The sequence below is a fragment of the Protopterus annectens genome, chromosome 6.part1, assembly GCF_019279795.1.
Source record: "Protopterus annectens isolate FY-2018-M chromosome 6.part1, PAN1.0, whole genome shotgun sequence".
Lineage (NCBI taxonomy): Eukaryota > Metazoa > Chordata > Ceratodontiformes > Protopteridae > Protopterus > Protopterus annectens.
This window is the reverse complement of record NC_056738.1, coordinates 563,326,165-563,342,955: the sequence shown is the minus strand read 5'-3', so window position 1 is coordinate 563,342,955 and position 16,791 is coordinate 563,326,165.

Sequence of the window (16,791 nt, the reverse complement as noted above, 5' to 3'; positions counted from 1 at the left end):
TAATAAATATGTTTTGCTCTTACTTGGAATATATGTTGTTGTCTTTCGACTTTTCCTGGTTAGGGGTCGCCACAGTGGAACTCCGCTCCTCTAATGATTGGCAGTAGATTTTTGATGAACACCGAGGTGCCAGCTCGATGTTCTACCTTCAACGAAGGCATGCCCATTTATGCATGTCTTTCGAATGCCCACTCAACCGCGGGGAGGACATGCAGACTCCACACAGAAGGCACTCCCCGCATTCCAGCCGAGAATCGAATGGGAGAACCTCTTGCTGTGAGGCAACAACTCTACCGCTGCACCACCACAGATGTCACTTGGAATATATATAAGTATATATTGCACAAATAAAGAAAAAATGACTTATGTGTCCAGACCAATTATTTTTAGACATGTTTAAAGCCTCTGAAATAGTTTGCACAACAAAGTTCTACTTCAAATGTCCTTACAAGATCTATCTCAGTCACCCCTTTTATGGTTCAAAAGCTACCCATCCAATAGGTATGAGTCAGTAAAATGGCACTCTACCCTCTCTCCATTCCTCACTGTCACCACTGGTGTACCACAAGGCTCTATCCTTGGTCTCCTCTTATTCAACATTCTCACCAACATTCTCCACACATTCATAAAACAGGCTCCCCTTATATGATACACAAATGACTCCATGCTCATATGCACATCAGACAATTTGGCACACCTCAAAAAATACTCAGGAAGCGTTAATAGCCACTGAAACATGGCTTTGTAACTCACAACTCATGTTCCACACATTGACAAAAAAAAAAAAAAAAAACTTCCCAAACTCTCTATCATGAAAAACAAAATATGAAATCCTCTCTTTTAATACTATAGCCATTGACATCACATCTCAAAGCAAATTATTATGAGTGATAGTGGATGATAATCTTAAATTCAACCCTCATATAAAAAATTGCATAAAAACTTCACCAAAAGCTAGAGATGCTTTACAGAGCCAAGAACTTACTCACCAATGTAACTAAAACTACACTTGCTTATACTTACTTACTCCCCTCACTACTTTATGGCACTTACATCTTTACTAACCTTCAGGCATCACAAAAAGCAAAACTTGTCCAATGCTTTAATGAAGTGGCAACATTTGCCGTAAATACCCCTTTCGGTATCCACCATTGCATTGCACTAAAATACTTTAATTGGTCAGAACTACCCCATCAACTAACAGATTCACAGCTTTTCATTACCTATGAAAATATCCAGAACCAAAGTCTCCTCTCTGTCCACAACCTTATTAAATGTGCTAGGCATGGTCTGTTCTCATACCATTCTGAAAAGGCCTGGAACTCCTTCCATGTATCCATCAGGTCAATACCCTCCCCAACTGGATCTACTTCACATGGCCAAATGACCATAAAACCAAAACTAATTTAGCTGAGACAACAATACCATAACTAAAAATGCCAAACACTGTACTTTTACCCAGAGCAAGTAAACTCTTGCCCAAAACTACATTGCAACAAAGTGAACTATTTGAAACCCACATAGGTGGGCTACACCCCCCACCCCCCAATGTGGGAGTGTGCCCCCAAACCCCCCTAACTATATATACCAACTCCAGGATCGCACTACAGTGGGGAAAATGGCATATTTCCCCATATTGGACAAGCAATTATTGCCCAGGGAAAAAATACAGTGTTCCACATTTTTAGTTTCAATATTGTCGTCTCGGCTAAATCAGTTTCGGTTTTATGGTCTTTTGACCATGTGAAGTAGCATGTGAAGTAGACCCCCCGCCCCAGTTCTTTAAAATCAATCTGAAACACTTATTAGACTACATCTTGCTCAGTGTTTCTCAGACTCAGGAAAATCTTTTTCCCTAATTATGAACAAGTACCTATTAACACCGTACACCTCCTTACTCACCCTTCTTCATTCACTTACTTCAATCAAATTTTCTCCCGGACTCTCTACATAAATATGCCATAAACCTGTTTTTCTCCCACTTCACATTATAATTCCTGTTTATATTACATTAAAGTACCTTTAATTTCTTTAAACTGACTAAAATTTCTCTAAATTTTAAACCATTGTCACATAAGTAGTATCTTTTTTAACTAATGTTTTCATATTATGTCTACTTTGATATAATCTGGTTACATTGCAATATTGTACTGAAATTGTTTGCCTTACAGGGCCTGTTAAATCACTTTTGTTACTGTTACACTGTTTGTAAAGCTTTTTTAGCTAGTTTCACTGTGTGAAAGGTATTAGCTGGAAATGTTCTCTATTTGCTAAGCATCTGTTTGTTTGTTCAGATTTCCTGCCAAGGAGTGTATCATATAACTGATTTGTTTCAGTTAAAAGCATTCTCTAGAGTCTCCTTGCTCATTTATCTGTTTAAAACTTTCATTTAGTGTCTCACTGCTATTTTTCTGCTGTGATAAAAAATATTTAGTATTTTTCTGCCAAAAATAGTGTAGCTAGTAGCTGTAGCATGGTCCCAGTTCACATTTGCTGTCTCTGTGCCTGTTTGTTTATTTGTAGTTATTGTTTGTTCTGAGCACATCACAGGCAATCTTGAATTCGCAGAAGCCTTTCTTCACCTTCGTGAGAGTATTGAGTTGATTGTTTGCTGGCTGGTAAAGGTTGGCTGGTCTAGGGCTTGTTGTAAGCACTCATTGGTCCTTCTGAGCCTTTTTTAAGTTGTTTCAGGTTGTGCCTTCTGGTATTTAGACCCTGACTTTGAAAGAAATTCTGTTTATTTACACTGAGCTGAATGGAGGAGGGGCACTGACCACAACTCTGATCTGTGATATATAACAATAAGTATCCTGTTTGTTTCCCTTATTTTTACTAGCTATTGCTTATTCTAAACATTTACAGCACCTTTTTAGTGTCTGCTGCCTACTATTATTTACTGTATTTTATTGCTATAAACTAATCTGCAATATTGTACTGAAATTGTCTGCCTTACAGATCCTGTTAAATCACTTCTGTTACTGTCACATTGTTTGTAAAGCTTTTTTATCTAGTTTCACTGTGTGAAAGGTATTAACTGGAAATATTATCTATTTGTTAAGCATCTGTTTGCTTGTTCTGATTCCCTGCCAAGGAGTGCATCATATAACTGATTTGTTTGTAGTTAAAAGCATTCTCTAGAGTATCCTTGCTCCTTTATCTGTTTATAACTTTCATTTAGTGTCTCACTGCTGTTTTTCTGCTGTGATAAACATTTCTGTAGTGTTTTCTGCCTAAAATAGTGTAGCTAGTAGCTGTAGCATAGTCCTTGTTCAGATTTGCTGTCTCTGTGCCTGTTTGTTTGTTTACAGTGGTTGTTTGTTCTCAGCACATGTCCCAGGCCATCTTGAATTAGCAGAAGCTTTTCTTCACCTTAGTGCAAGTATTGAGTTGATTGGTTGCTGGCTGGTAAAGGTTGGCTGGTCTAGGGCTTGGAGTAAGCACTCATTGGTCCTTCTGAGCTTTTTTTTAAGTTGTTTCAGGTTGTACCTTCTGGTATTTAGGCCCTGCCTTTGAGAGGAATTCTGTTTATTCACACTGAGCCAAATGGAAGAAGGGCACTGACCACAATTCTGATATGTGATATATAACAATTAGTATCCTTTTTTTTTCTGTTTAGTTTTGTTTTTGCTTATTTTTATTAGTTATTGCTTATGCTAACCATTTATAGCACTTTTGTATTGTCTGTTGCCTACTATTTTCCACTGTATTTTATTGTTATAAACTAATCTGAAGTATTATACAGAAATTGTGTGCTTTACAGGGCCTGTTAAATCACTTTTGTTACTGTCACATTGTTTGTAAAGCTTTTTTAGTTAGTTTCACTGTGTGAAAGGTAGTAACTGGAAATTGTCTCTATTTGTTAAGCATCTGTTTGTTTGTTCTGATTTCCTGCCAAGGAGTGTATCATATAACTGATTTGTTTGCAGTTAAAAGCATTCTCTAGAGTCTCCTTGCTCCTTTTCTGTTTAATACTTTCATTTAGTGTCTCACTGCTGTTTTTTTCTGTTGTGATAAAAAATTCTGTAGTGTTTTTTCTGCCTAAAATAGTGTAGGTATTAGCTGTAGCATAGTTTCACACCTTACACCCTTTTGGTGTCTTGTTCTTATACTTGGTAGCTTTGCAGTTGCCTGCTCCTAGTGTAAATTTGATCTGTGACACTCCTCCCAGTCCAGTGTCATTAGCAAATTCTACCTAATACAGAAAAACATTTGGGAAGGCCAACCCCTTAGTTTCTTAACCTTGAATTATCTCCTTTCTCCCTTTCCACTTTGCTAAAAAAATACTTAGCTGCTTTTACAGTATTTGTGTTTCCTCCTCCTACTCTATCACTTCATCTTGGTTTTTCTGCTACTTGTTCTCTAAAGTGTTCAATTGCATCTTCTCTGCTGCATTTATTATTGCTTGTTTTTAGCCTGTTTACATTTTGAGTGTTATTTTAACCCTCTTAGTTTTGGTTTAAGCACTTGGGCTTTAGGCCTACCCCTTACCTCTCCCTGGCCTCTCTCCCTCAGATTCTGACAAATATGGATGGACAATTTTCTATGGTTTCTCCTCCCAGCCTGGTTGATATGGGCATCCTGAGACAGTGTGCCAACTGCCTCATGAAGATGGACAGCCATCTACTACTACCACGTAGGAACACAATTTGTGAGAGATGCAATTACATAAAGAAGCTAGAGTCTATGCTCTCTCCCTCACAAGCCAGTATATCAGGCACTGAAAAGGTTGTTAACACAATCACTACACCTCAAACACCACCCAAAACTACACAACATACACCCACATATGCTAAGGTTCTCAACAAAAACAAACCCAAACAAAGGAGACCTCAGAGGTAAAAACACAAAACACATGAGAACTCCACAACCATCCACATCACATACCATGCATAGTCCACACACCAGTGTCTCTCAACCACTAAAGCCTAACCATAAACCCAACATATTAGTCATAGGAAACTCCATTGTGAGACATACAGATGTGCCTCTCACCAGGCTGGATAAGAAGAAAGTCATGGTTGTTTTTCAGGTGCCAGAATCCACCATATCACACACGCACTCAAGTATCTCAAAAACAGGTACTGTTATGACTCTGTCATAGTCCATGTTGGCGTGAATGGCTTGAGATGCACCTACCTGGACAATATGAAGAGAGACATGACTGAGCTCGCTGAATATGTGTCCCAGGCAGGTATGTCCCTAGCCTTAAGCAACATTCTACCGTCACCCAGAATAATGTTTCAATACAAACAGAAAATGATTGACTTTAACAATTTGCTTAGTTTCTGGTATAATTCCAGGGGGATCCATTGCCTGACAGCCTGGGTAGATATGATTGACAGACCACAATGTTTTGCTAGAGATGGCTTGCATCTGTCTCCCTTGGGCTTCAGGCTTCTGGCAAAGGCCTTTGCCTCCCCATAGTGACTTTTTTAGGAAAAGTCATGAGGTCGATACTACCAACATAAAAATCTTAACAAAATGCAAATTAAAGGTCATGCTGCTAAATGCTAGGAGTCTAAACATGAAACTGCACTCATTGCAAGCATTCTTAACCCTGGAAGATGCTGACATTTGTGCAGTCACAGAAACCTAGTTCAAAGCTGTGGAGAGCACCCCAACCTTACCTGGTTACTTATCCTATCATACATTCAGATCCCAAAATGTCAGCAGCAAAGCTAAAGGCATGGGAGTTTCAATATATATTAAAGACACACACCTCCAGGCTGGTAAAACAATATGATGCACAGGAGGCACTCCAGGTGCAGTTAACCATTGACAAGGCCCCTATTCAAATTATACCTAGCTACAGGCCCCCAAATTTGGCTCAAGATGCCCACTCCACCTATCGTGACCTTTTCAAATCTATCAAGATTCAACCCTTTACCCTGATCCTGGGTGACTTTAATTACCCAACCATTGACTGGAAAATCTACTCATGCCAGAACACAAATGCCCAAAGATTCCTTGATTTTATCAATGCAAATGCCTTGGAACAGCTAGTCGATACTGCCACAAGAGGTGATACTGTCTTGGACTTGGTATTAACCAACATGAGTAACCACTGCAGCACCCCTATGGTATCATCCTCCCTGGTAAGATCTGACCATAAAGTGGTCACTTTCAAAGTCACCATCTCCCCTGAATCCCCTGTAGCTAGGGTCAAACAAAAACACTTCTCCAACGCTGATTACAACCTCCTAGGGGATGGTATAAACAACTTCACAGCCCCCTCCCCCACTATAGGAACTGCCACCAATGTCCAAATCTACACTGAAGTACTATACAAGCATTTATATAGATGCATGGAATCAAGAATATCTGACAGGACAAAAATCATCCTCTGTAAGGAAGAGTAAACCTGTCTGGCGGACATCTGTATTAAATAAACTATATAACAAAAGGAAAAAATTGCTCTCCAGGACCAAGAAGGAGCAGGTGCCCAATTGGAAGCAATCTCTCCTTAGCCTGAACAAGCAAATAAGAGCACTAGTGAAATCCTCTAAAGCCAACTTTGAGTCCAAATTGGCGACATCTGCTAGAGACAATCATAAGGCCTTCTTCATGCATGTCTCAAAGGAAGCACCCATATCTGTTCAGAACTGGTGGTCAAGGACACCACATACACAAATGCTGTAGATATAGCCAATCTACTGGCTGATAGATTCAGCAAAAGCTTCTCTCCTTTGTCCCCCCATCAGTAAATCAGAACATCCCCAGTACCTGCCCCACTCCCTTTAACTCTAGGGAACAGGTCATCACTGCCCTCTCAAAGGCAAAAATACAGCCTCTGTGGGACCCATTAACATCCCAGGCTGCATCCTACATAAACTTAGGCATGAACTTACAGCACCATTAGGCACCCTATTCAACCAAAGCCTGAGTGCCAGCTTTGTCCCAGCCGAATGAGGAAAGCCACTGTCATCCCTTTACACAAAGGTAAAACATCCACCATTCCAGGAAATTATAGACCCATCAGCCTAACTAGCCTGATCTGTAAGGCCGTGGAATGGATTATCATGGACCTCATTAGCAGGGTCATTGGCAACTGCCAAACACTCGATCCCATACAGTTTGGCTTTGAGAGGGGAGATCATGCCTGTTAAATCTGGTTGACTTCTTTGATACAGTCAACAAAGCCATGTATGAGGGGAAGACGATGCACACTGCCTATCTTGACCTGGCCAAAGCCTTTGACACTATTCCCCACTCAGGCATAGTAGATAAACTCTGTCAATGAGGCATCAAGCCATATGTTACCAGATGGGTAGCAAACTGGCTCACTGATAGAACCCATCTTAACAAAATAGGGGAAGCCACCTCAAGCAGTAGACTTGTAATGAGTGACGTACACCAGGGATTGGTCTTGGAGCCTCTTTTATTTAGGCTATACTTCTCTGGCATGCTGGCCAAAACCAGTGGGCTATAGCTGACCAAGTTTGCAGATGACTGCAAGCTGGACACAGTCATCAATTCCCCAAGTGATGTGGACGTCCTCCAAGAGGGTCTCACCCAAAGAAATGACTGGTGCCAGAAACATGGCCTCAAGCTGAATGCCAAAAAATGCATCATCATCCCCTTTGTGGAGAGTAACATTCCCACATATTATCACATTAATAACAACGTCCTTAGTACAAAATCAGTAATGAGGGATTTGGGCACCCAGGTTGATAGCAACCTGAGTTTTGACCACCATGTTACTTGCATTGTACTGCAAACTTTCTACATGGCCCACCTTATAAGTAAGGGTATATCATCCAGGGAAAAAGAGGTCATACGATTCCTGTATTCTTCCCTTATAAGGCCAATTATTGAGTACAATGCCTCCTTCGGCATGTACCTCACAAAGCACATGCAGCAGCTGGAGAGACCACAGAGGTTCCTCACCAGGAGAATCCAGAGCCACAAACACCTACCCTACACAGATAGGCTAAAAGCTCTGTCTCTCTACTCAGTTTCATACAGAGTCCTCAGAGGTGATCTCTATCTGGCATACAAAGCAATCTCATACCCCGACTTGACGGGACTGCTGCATATCCACAAGTCATCCTCCACTCAAGCAACCCATATGTGCGACCTCAACCAGGTCTGTGATATCAATAGGACTTGGCAGGACAGATTTGTGTCCCAGAGACTCCCCCATCTGTGGAATAGACTCCCTCTCCATGTCAAACAGAGTACTTCACTATTCCATTAAAAGTGCAAATTGCATAACCGGATGGGAAACATGAAATACACTTCTGGGATTCCACCTGTATCCCTACTGGACAGGGACTCTGGGTGCTGACTTGTCTAGACATGGGATAAATTCTTGGCTAGGCTTATAATGGCTTCAGGGACAATAGCCTAATAACCTCCTATGATCCTATGATCCTATGAACTGTATCTGTATTGATTTATATATCTGTATTCCTATTGATGCACAAAAGTTTTAAATTTCTGACTTTTATATTTTAAATCATTATCATAGTTGGCAGTATTAGGTAGCCCCAGTGTCAAGAGTATAAACTTCAATGTACTTATCACACTTGAATTTATGGTATCTGTAAGTTTAATAATTTAATTGAACTTAGAATAATAGTCTACACACCAAAGATACCTGGCTCTTTTGAAACAGAAAGATAATCAGTGGCTACTTGGTTTCAGAGATTATTTTCTCATTTGGATTGTTGTTATGCTATGAATTGTATATAGCACAACTCTGTACTACTATTTGTTCATAAGTTCATAGGTATGTACTAGGCTATTGGCCCTAGGACCTATATAAGCCTAGCCAAAAAGGTACCCTGGCTTTTGCCACCCAAGAAAATTATTTTCCTGTGCCCCTGTTGAGCAGAGCCACAGAAGTGATCCCCAGGGCAAATTTCCTATCTCCCATCCAATCATCAAGATTTTTCTTGAAGAGTGCTAATGAGGAGCTTTGTTTGCTATAGATAAGTAGTTTGTTCCAGAGTACGGGAAGTCTCTTGGACAGGAATCTATCCCTCCAGCATGTTCTGTTGATTGTGGTGACAAGGTTTAGGTCCCTAGAGCGTGTAGCTTGGAGGGATTGGGATTTCTTTAAGTGGAGAATGTCCAACAGCTCTGGGTGTGACATAGCTTTGTATGATAGGCAGAGATTGCCTTTGAGTAGGCGATATGAGACGGAGTAAATCTGGAGTTTTTTGAGACGGTCTGGGAAGGGCATCTGTTTGAGACTGGTAATCCTCTTTGTGAGGTATTTCTGCGGCCTTTCCAGTTGTTGTAGATGTCTTGTGAGGTACATACCAAAAGGGGCACTGTACTCTATAATGGGTCTAATGACTGACAAATAGAAGGGAACAATGACCTTTTTTTTCCTGGATGAGAAACCGTTTGTGATGAGGTGTGCCACGTAGAAGGATTTCTTGACTACTGCGGTTATGTGATTATCAAAGGAGAGACTACTGTCCACCTGTGTCCCACGGTATCTTATCACACTTTCAGTGTTAAGTAGACTATCACCTGTGTGGTAGTTCATGGGTACAGAGTTTTTACCAAAAGGGATGACAATGCATTTTTTGGCATTGAGCTTGAGGCCATGGCTTTGACACCAGGCATCTGTCTCAGTGAGGCCCTTTGTAGGATGCCCACATCGTTATGAGTTTCGATTATGGCTCCTAGTTTGCAGCCATCTGCAAACTTTGTTAGCCAAAGACCTTCTGTGTTAGCTTGTACTTCAGTGAAGTTGATACCAAACTGGAGTGGACCCAGGACTCAACCCTGTGGTACTCCACTTGTGTCAATGTTCCTGGTCAATATGTTGCATTTATTGCTCTTTCCTTGCACTTTACTCTTCCTAGGTCTGGTTCAAGTATCCTGTCAACCATCTGTCTTTTCCATTGATTATGAATATTACTTTGTCAGCTTTGAGCCCTAAACCCTAGACAGAACATATTTAATCCTTCAAAGAAAAGTAGCACTAAATGTTCCTTTGCAAAGATGTTTTGCTCAGGTCAGCCACTCACTATACTTTTTGTTTCTGTAACTGCATCTCAATGTCCATCTCTGGAATTGTACTTTTTCTGCTGCCGTAGCTAACTCTGGTATTGCCCAAAAATCTGTATTACTTTTCTTTTTTCTTGCAATCATTGAGGCTTCTCTAGAAAGCATACCCTAGTTAATATGTCTACAGTATGTAGCTACTTATATGATCTATAGTTCAATTTCATGTCAAAGCGTTTTAAGTTAAAGATCACCCCTAAAGTTGTGAAACTACATTTGCTTTTTTGCTTAAAAAAGTGTTTGAATGCATCTTTATGCAGGTGAACACTTTTTATACAAATAACAAAGGTTGTTTTTCACCCATGCATTAAAAAACAGTTTTTAAATATTGATTCCAAGTGAAGAAGAGTAAATGTAGTAAGCCGTGTTTACAGCATTAATAATCATAGGAGGGCAGGAGCGGTTACATCATTCCACATTCCAGCTCTAATATTGTTGGATTAACATAGGCAAGTAATTGTAACTTAAAGCTGTTAATTTAACAGTTTGGCAATTACATCACTAATTTGCAATTACTTACCTAGATTGATTCAGTAGTATTAGCGCTGAAACCCTGAATGACGTAATTGCTCCCAGCCCTCCTATGAATATTAATACCATAAACGCGGCTTACTATATTTAGTCTTCCACATTCGGAAGCGATATTCAAATCTTTATATTTTTAAAGGGCATAAAACACACTTTTCTTTTCACACAAAAAAGTGTTTGCTAGCATAAAAATGCATGCGGACACTTTGTTTGAAAAGAAAGCATGTTTCGCACCTTTAAACATGATCTTTAAAGTGTATTGGTTATGTTCTGAAGCAAGCATAAGTAACAAGCCCTTGAAGCTGGATGCAGCATCCTTTGTATATACAATGCCAAATCATGCAGTTTTTGAATAAAAAGTGTTTTGTTTTTGCATTTTATTTTGCCAATAAGGATAGCTGCTGAAATTTTTATTGGTGCCCAAAATCCTTGCCATGACATCAAAATATATTGAACCCACAATGACTCGCTACCCAAGTTAATGAGTAGGCTATTGTATTTCCACGCTAAATATATCAGTAGGAGTTTCTTACTTTCTAATAAGACAAGCTGTGATACTAAGCTTTGCAGAAGGAACATCTCACTTTAAAAATTAATTTAAATGATGATGAAGTAATGAAATTGCAATGTGAGTAAGAAGCATATGATCTTCTAAAGAAATAAGTTGTCTCCTTACCCACAACACATTGCAGATGTATGAAATTTACTGTCCGATAACCATCTTAATATTATTTTGTGGGAGTGGTTATAGGGCAATCCAAGTAACAAGGGAAACAATACAAAATTCAGTTTTTTGCAAAATGTGTTGGAACTTTAATATGTCGAATATATCTAGAAACTGAAATTCACTGTAAAACAAGGAAAGAGTCAGATGTAATTTAATTAACTTTCTTTACAATTTTAGAGCTGCTTAGTTCAAATGCTTCTTGAACAGTTTATGTTTATTCCATGACACAAGCTTTTCTCTGAATCAATTCCAAAAGCAAATAAAAGCAAATGACTGATCCATCAAAAATGAGAACAGCAGGAACAATGTTTTACAGGGGAACATTCCATCTGCTCTCCTAAAATAGGGAGTTGCACCCCCACGCCTCTGCATCTCTAAATACACTAATTTGGAGGTTTCACAACAGTGGAATATGTAGAAATATCCATATCCTACTATTCAACAGTCTCATTCTGACTTATTTTTGCAGGACTGTAAGCCATGTTGTGCACGCGTGCATTGTTTTATGATCTCATTCTTCACTATAGACGCAGCTTTCAAAAAAGTATGAATTAATATAACTTGTCACTTTCCAGTTTCAGTGAAACAATCACCAACAAGTGACCTTCTGAGTATGATTGACAAGAGTCTACAGTCCATATCCATCTGAACTTCTTTGCTATAAACATATTTATGGGACTTCTTAAAGCCATACAATATTTTTAACAATTCTTCTATATAAGCGTACCTATTTTGTGCATTTCTAAATGCTTTTGACCCAAAGGCAACTGGTCTGTTCTCTTGTTGGATAATATAAGACAACTGGCTTATTCATGTCATAATATTTAAATGTATACCTCATTCTTTCCTCTTGCTCATAGCTCTGTTCCTAGAATAAAGCTTTCTTAAAAGCATAGGCATAATTATCTCAGGCAAACTTGGTATGCCATTTGCAAGATACTGCTTAAGTCATATAAACCACTGTAACACTCAACTGGCATCTTTCTTTGCGTTTATGATTTTTTTCACTTATTGTTTATCAGATGTTAGTCAATCTGACATTTAAGTATGACCAACATATTTCAGCTTGTCACTACATTTGTTCTTACTTAACTTGACAGTTAGCTTATCAATCTTTGACTTGTGTGAAGACTGGTAGAGATGGGTGAAGTCTGCCAGCCTAGTCAAACAGATTTGGTACATAATTCTATCATTTGTAAATACTGTGAAATGTTGAACTTAATACAATGTGGCTACATTGCCCTCTGCTGTAAAGAAAGCTAAGTCAAGCATTTCTTGTTGGTCCTTTGAAATTAAAATTACTTTATGTCTGTTCATTTGAAGTTAGACTTTGGAGTCAATGTCCTGCCTATTGTTTTAAGGCTAATGTTAATGACCAGAATTTATATGTGGAATGTCCTTTATTGCTCTAAGTGTAAAAGAATGTAAATGCAGTTTCTGTCAGCCTGGGAACACCAGGAAAGTGTAAAAGATGATGTAATGTTTTATCAGAACTGGAGTTTCAATTTAAATAGTGAGAACCAGAGATTATTAAACATTTTGCCTTGACTATCCAATTCACAGCACTCTGCCTTGCTCTATAAGTAAGTTATTTTAGAAGTGTGTTTTCTTGTAGCAATAGCTAGGAATTAAAAAGTTTAGACTAAGTGTTTCTCTGTGATGCCAGAATTGTACTACTGATTTATTTTAAGTATTTCTGTGTGATCTCTGAACTCTCTTGACTGGCACTGACTGTGTAGTAGAAAGTATTGTCTTGTGGTTTTAATTATTTATTATTAAATATTTTAAAACCTTTTAACTGTGGCTGGTTTGTGGAGAGATAATTTAAGCTCATTACAGTCCTTGTATGCCTTTGGTAAAATTGTATGAAGCCACTCTTATAGCTTTAGCCCTGGGTTATACTATCAATATAGGGGTCCTACATTTATATTTCTACAAGCCACACCTATAGAAATATAAATGTAGGACACAGTATTTACAAGCCTCACTCCTATAGCTTTAGCCCTGGGTTATACTATCAATATAGGGGTCCTACATTTATATTTCTACAAGCCACACCTCCTACTACTGCTATCCTATCCAATTACCAGTCTCACAGATTGTGTAACTTCCTTCACTTAGTCACACCTACATACCACTTTAACCAACCCACCACTATCTCACTAAAGTACTATACCATTACAGCCCCTTCCACTCTACCCCCTACTCCCACCACCCACCCCTCTACAACATATCAGGAAACCCTACTTCACATACAACTATCTTATCATGTCTACAACTATCCTCCACTCACAACTTAAACTATCACCTTCTTACTATTATTCCTTCTCATTACTACCTACTTCTTAACCTCCTATGAACACTCCTTAACTATTTCTCTCTCACTTCCCTCAAAACATACTAGTACACCTACAACATACCTACCTTCATCCTATTTACCTACCTCATCACAAACCATATATCTACTTCCCAAATACCATAGACTATTTCATTGTAAACTACTAAAAACTAAATCAAAGAAAGTATTTGACACATCTCTAAAACACATATCCAAAAACTATGGTCTACTACTCCATCTACTTCAGGATGGTGACATACACCCCAATCCAGGCCCTCAGCCTACAACTACTGAAACACACAGTCACCATATAAAAGCTCTCCTTCCTCCATCAACTATAACTACAAACATACTATCCTTGGCCCACCTAAATATACGCAGTATCTGTAATAAAGTTAGTCAAATACACGCCTTACTAGAAGTACACAACTTTGACATTCTATGCTTATCAGAAACCTGGCTAAAACCATCTATTAAAGATATTGAAATTACCCCACTTGGATATAACATTGTTAGACTTGATCGCACCTCCAAAAAAGGAGGTGGAGTAGCTATCCTATATAAATCTAACCTGAAGCTTACTCTTCTTGACCTTGCTCTTACCCAAAACAATAATGTCTAAATAATCTGCTCTAGAGTTCAAATTAATACTACTAAATCAATAAACATCATTTGTGCTTATCTGCCTCCAGGAAATAATATCCCCACATTAGAACAACTTCTTGAACAACTCTCAAATTACCTCCCTCAAGAAACACTACTCCTTGGAGACTTTAACATTGACTGGAAATCTTGTAACAATGCTAACCCTACTTCCCATTTAAACCTTTTTGGTTTCAAACAACTAATTGATAGTGCCACTAGAATAAATAAAACAAGCAAAAAGAAACCACCTTAGACTGGGTTCTTACAAACTCCCCTCACAAAGCTACAAAACTGGCATCCTTCCTGATGACCTTAGCGATCACTCCTCACATATGTCATTAGAGCTAAAACTCATCAAAACTTACCTACCTCACATAGAACACTATATTCAAAGAAACAATTTAATCCCCAAAGATTTCAAACAGAACTCTCACAATACAATTGGACCCCTCTAAAGCACCTCTCTCAACAAAGCCATAGAATATTTCAACTCAGCATTCCTTACAATCCTAAACCACCATGCCCCAAGTCGTACCATTAGAATAAAGACCAGAACAGCACCCTGGCTTACCTCTAATACTAAACAAAAGATCAGGCTTAAAATAAATCTTGGAAGAAATGGCGCCCTCTAGAAACCCAACAGACTATCAGACCTTTAGAGAGCTGAGAAACAAAACCAAAAATGCTATTATTTCAGACAAAAGAACTACTATGTAGAACTTCAGCAATCCACAAAAAGAACCAAAAGGTTCTGGTCTACTATCAATCATCTACTTACCCCAAGTAAAATAGTAACACCTAACCCACAGAATCTAGACCCTGATAATCCCTCTTTAATAGCCAATAACTTCAACAGCTTCTTTACTACTTCCATACAAACACTAGCAAGCCATTTATCCCTGATGCTTCCCAACTGATCTTAAGTAACACCAACAAAGTCATTCCTTCCTTCAACTTCAACCCATACCCACCTCCTACATACAATCTCTTACAAAAACTTAAACCCACTACCCTCAGCAGATAAGCTTCCTGCTGAATTCCTTCAGGTAGCAGCAAAAGCTATAGCCTACCCTGTTTCGATCCTAATAAACAGATCCATAAAAGAAAGTGATTTTCCAGCAATCTGGAAGATATCACACATCATACCCTTACATAAAGGAGGCAAATCCACTGACCTCTCCAACTACCGCCCAATAGCACTATTATCTCCACTAGCTAAAATCATGGAAAATGTATACACAAACAACTACTTAACCATCTCCTTCAAAATAACCTACTAGCAAACACTCAACATGGATTTAGACCCTCACATAGTACGACCACTGCACTACTTTCCTTTACTAACACAATAAACTGTAACCGTAATAATAACAAACTAACTGCTTCTCTTTTCCTAGACCTGTCAAAAGCCTTCGACATGGTCAACCATAAACTTCTCCTACACATACTAAACTCACTTGCCTTGGATTTTTCCTCCTTAACCTGGTTCTCATCCTACCTTGAAAACCGACAACAAGCAGTACTCTGGAAAAATTCTCTATCTGCTCTACTACCTATCTCCTTAGGAGTACCTCAAGGATCAATATTAGGTCCACTCTTATTCTCTATCTTTATTAATGATCTTCAATCAACTATCCATAACACTACCTGCATACAATATGCAGATGATTCTACCATCATCTGTACAGCTCCCACCCAATCTGAACTCCAGTCACTCACACAATCTACCTTTTCAACCGTTGAACAATGGTTCTCAAAAGATGTCTCCTTCTCAACTCCAAGAAAACAAAACTATTACTATTCTCACCTACCCACAAATCTCCTCAACTAAATTTTACTATTACTGCAGCTGACAATTCTCTTATCTCCCCAGACTCTACTACCAAACTGCTTGGTGTTACTATTGATAATAATCTTAACTATGATTGTCATATCAATAACACTATAAAAGCAGTAAATAAAAGATAGGTTCACTGTACAGAATAAAACCCTTCCTTACTCCAGAAGCACGGACCACCTTAGCTCAATCACATCTTATCTCCACCCTACTGTATGCTTCCTCTATTTACACCAATCTCTCTAAAGGTAACCTGAAAAACTAACTACATCCTATCATAATATAGCCCGTTTGCCACAGCATCCCACTACAGAACTCACCACTGTAATAACTTAAAACAATTACAATGGTTAGAACTACCTAACAAGCTTATCTATCAACAACTCTTAATTACACATAACATTCTTTATCAACCAACAAAAACACCAGCTCTCAGTAACCTCCTTACTCCCTACAAAAACTTGAAACAGTTGCGCTCTGCGAGAAAGATACAAGTCACCACAACTAGAATTACAAATTCAGCAGGTAACTGTCTATTTTCAAACTCCATAGGGAAAATATGGAATAACCTCCCCACACATTACCTCACTAGACTCCTTTCAACTTTTCAAAAAACAACTTCTATTACATCTTAACAACTTCTGGCTCTGCTCCTGTACCAATCCAGACTAAATGACTTCTTCGCTCTTCAGC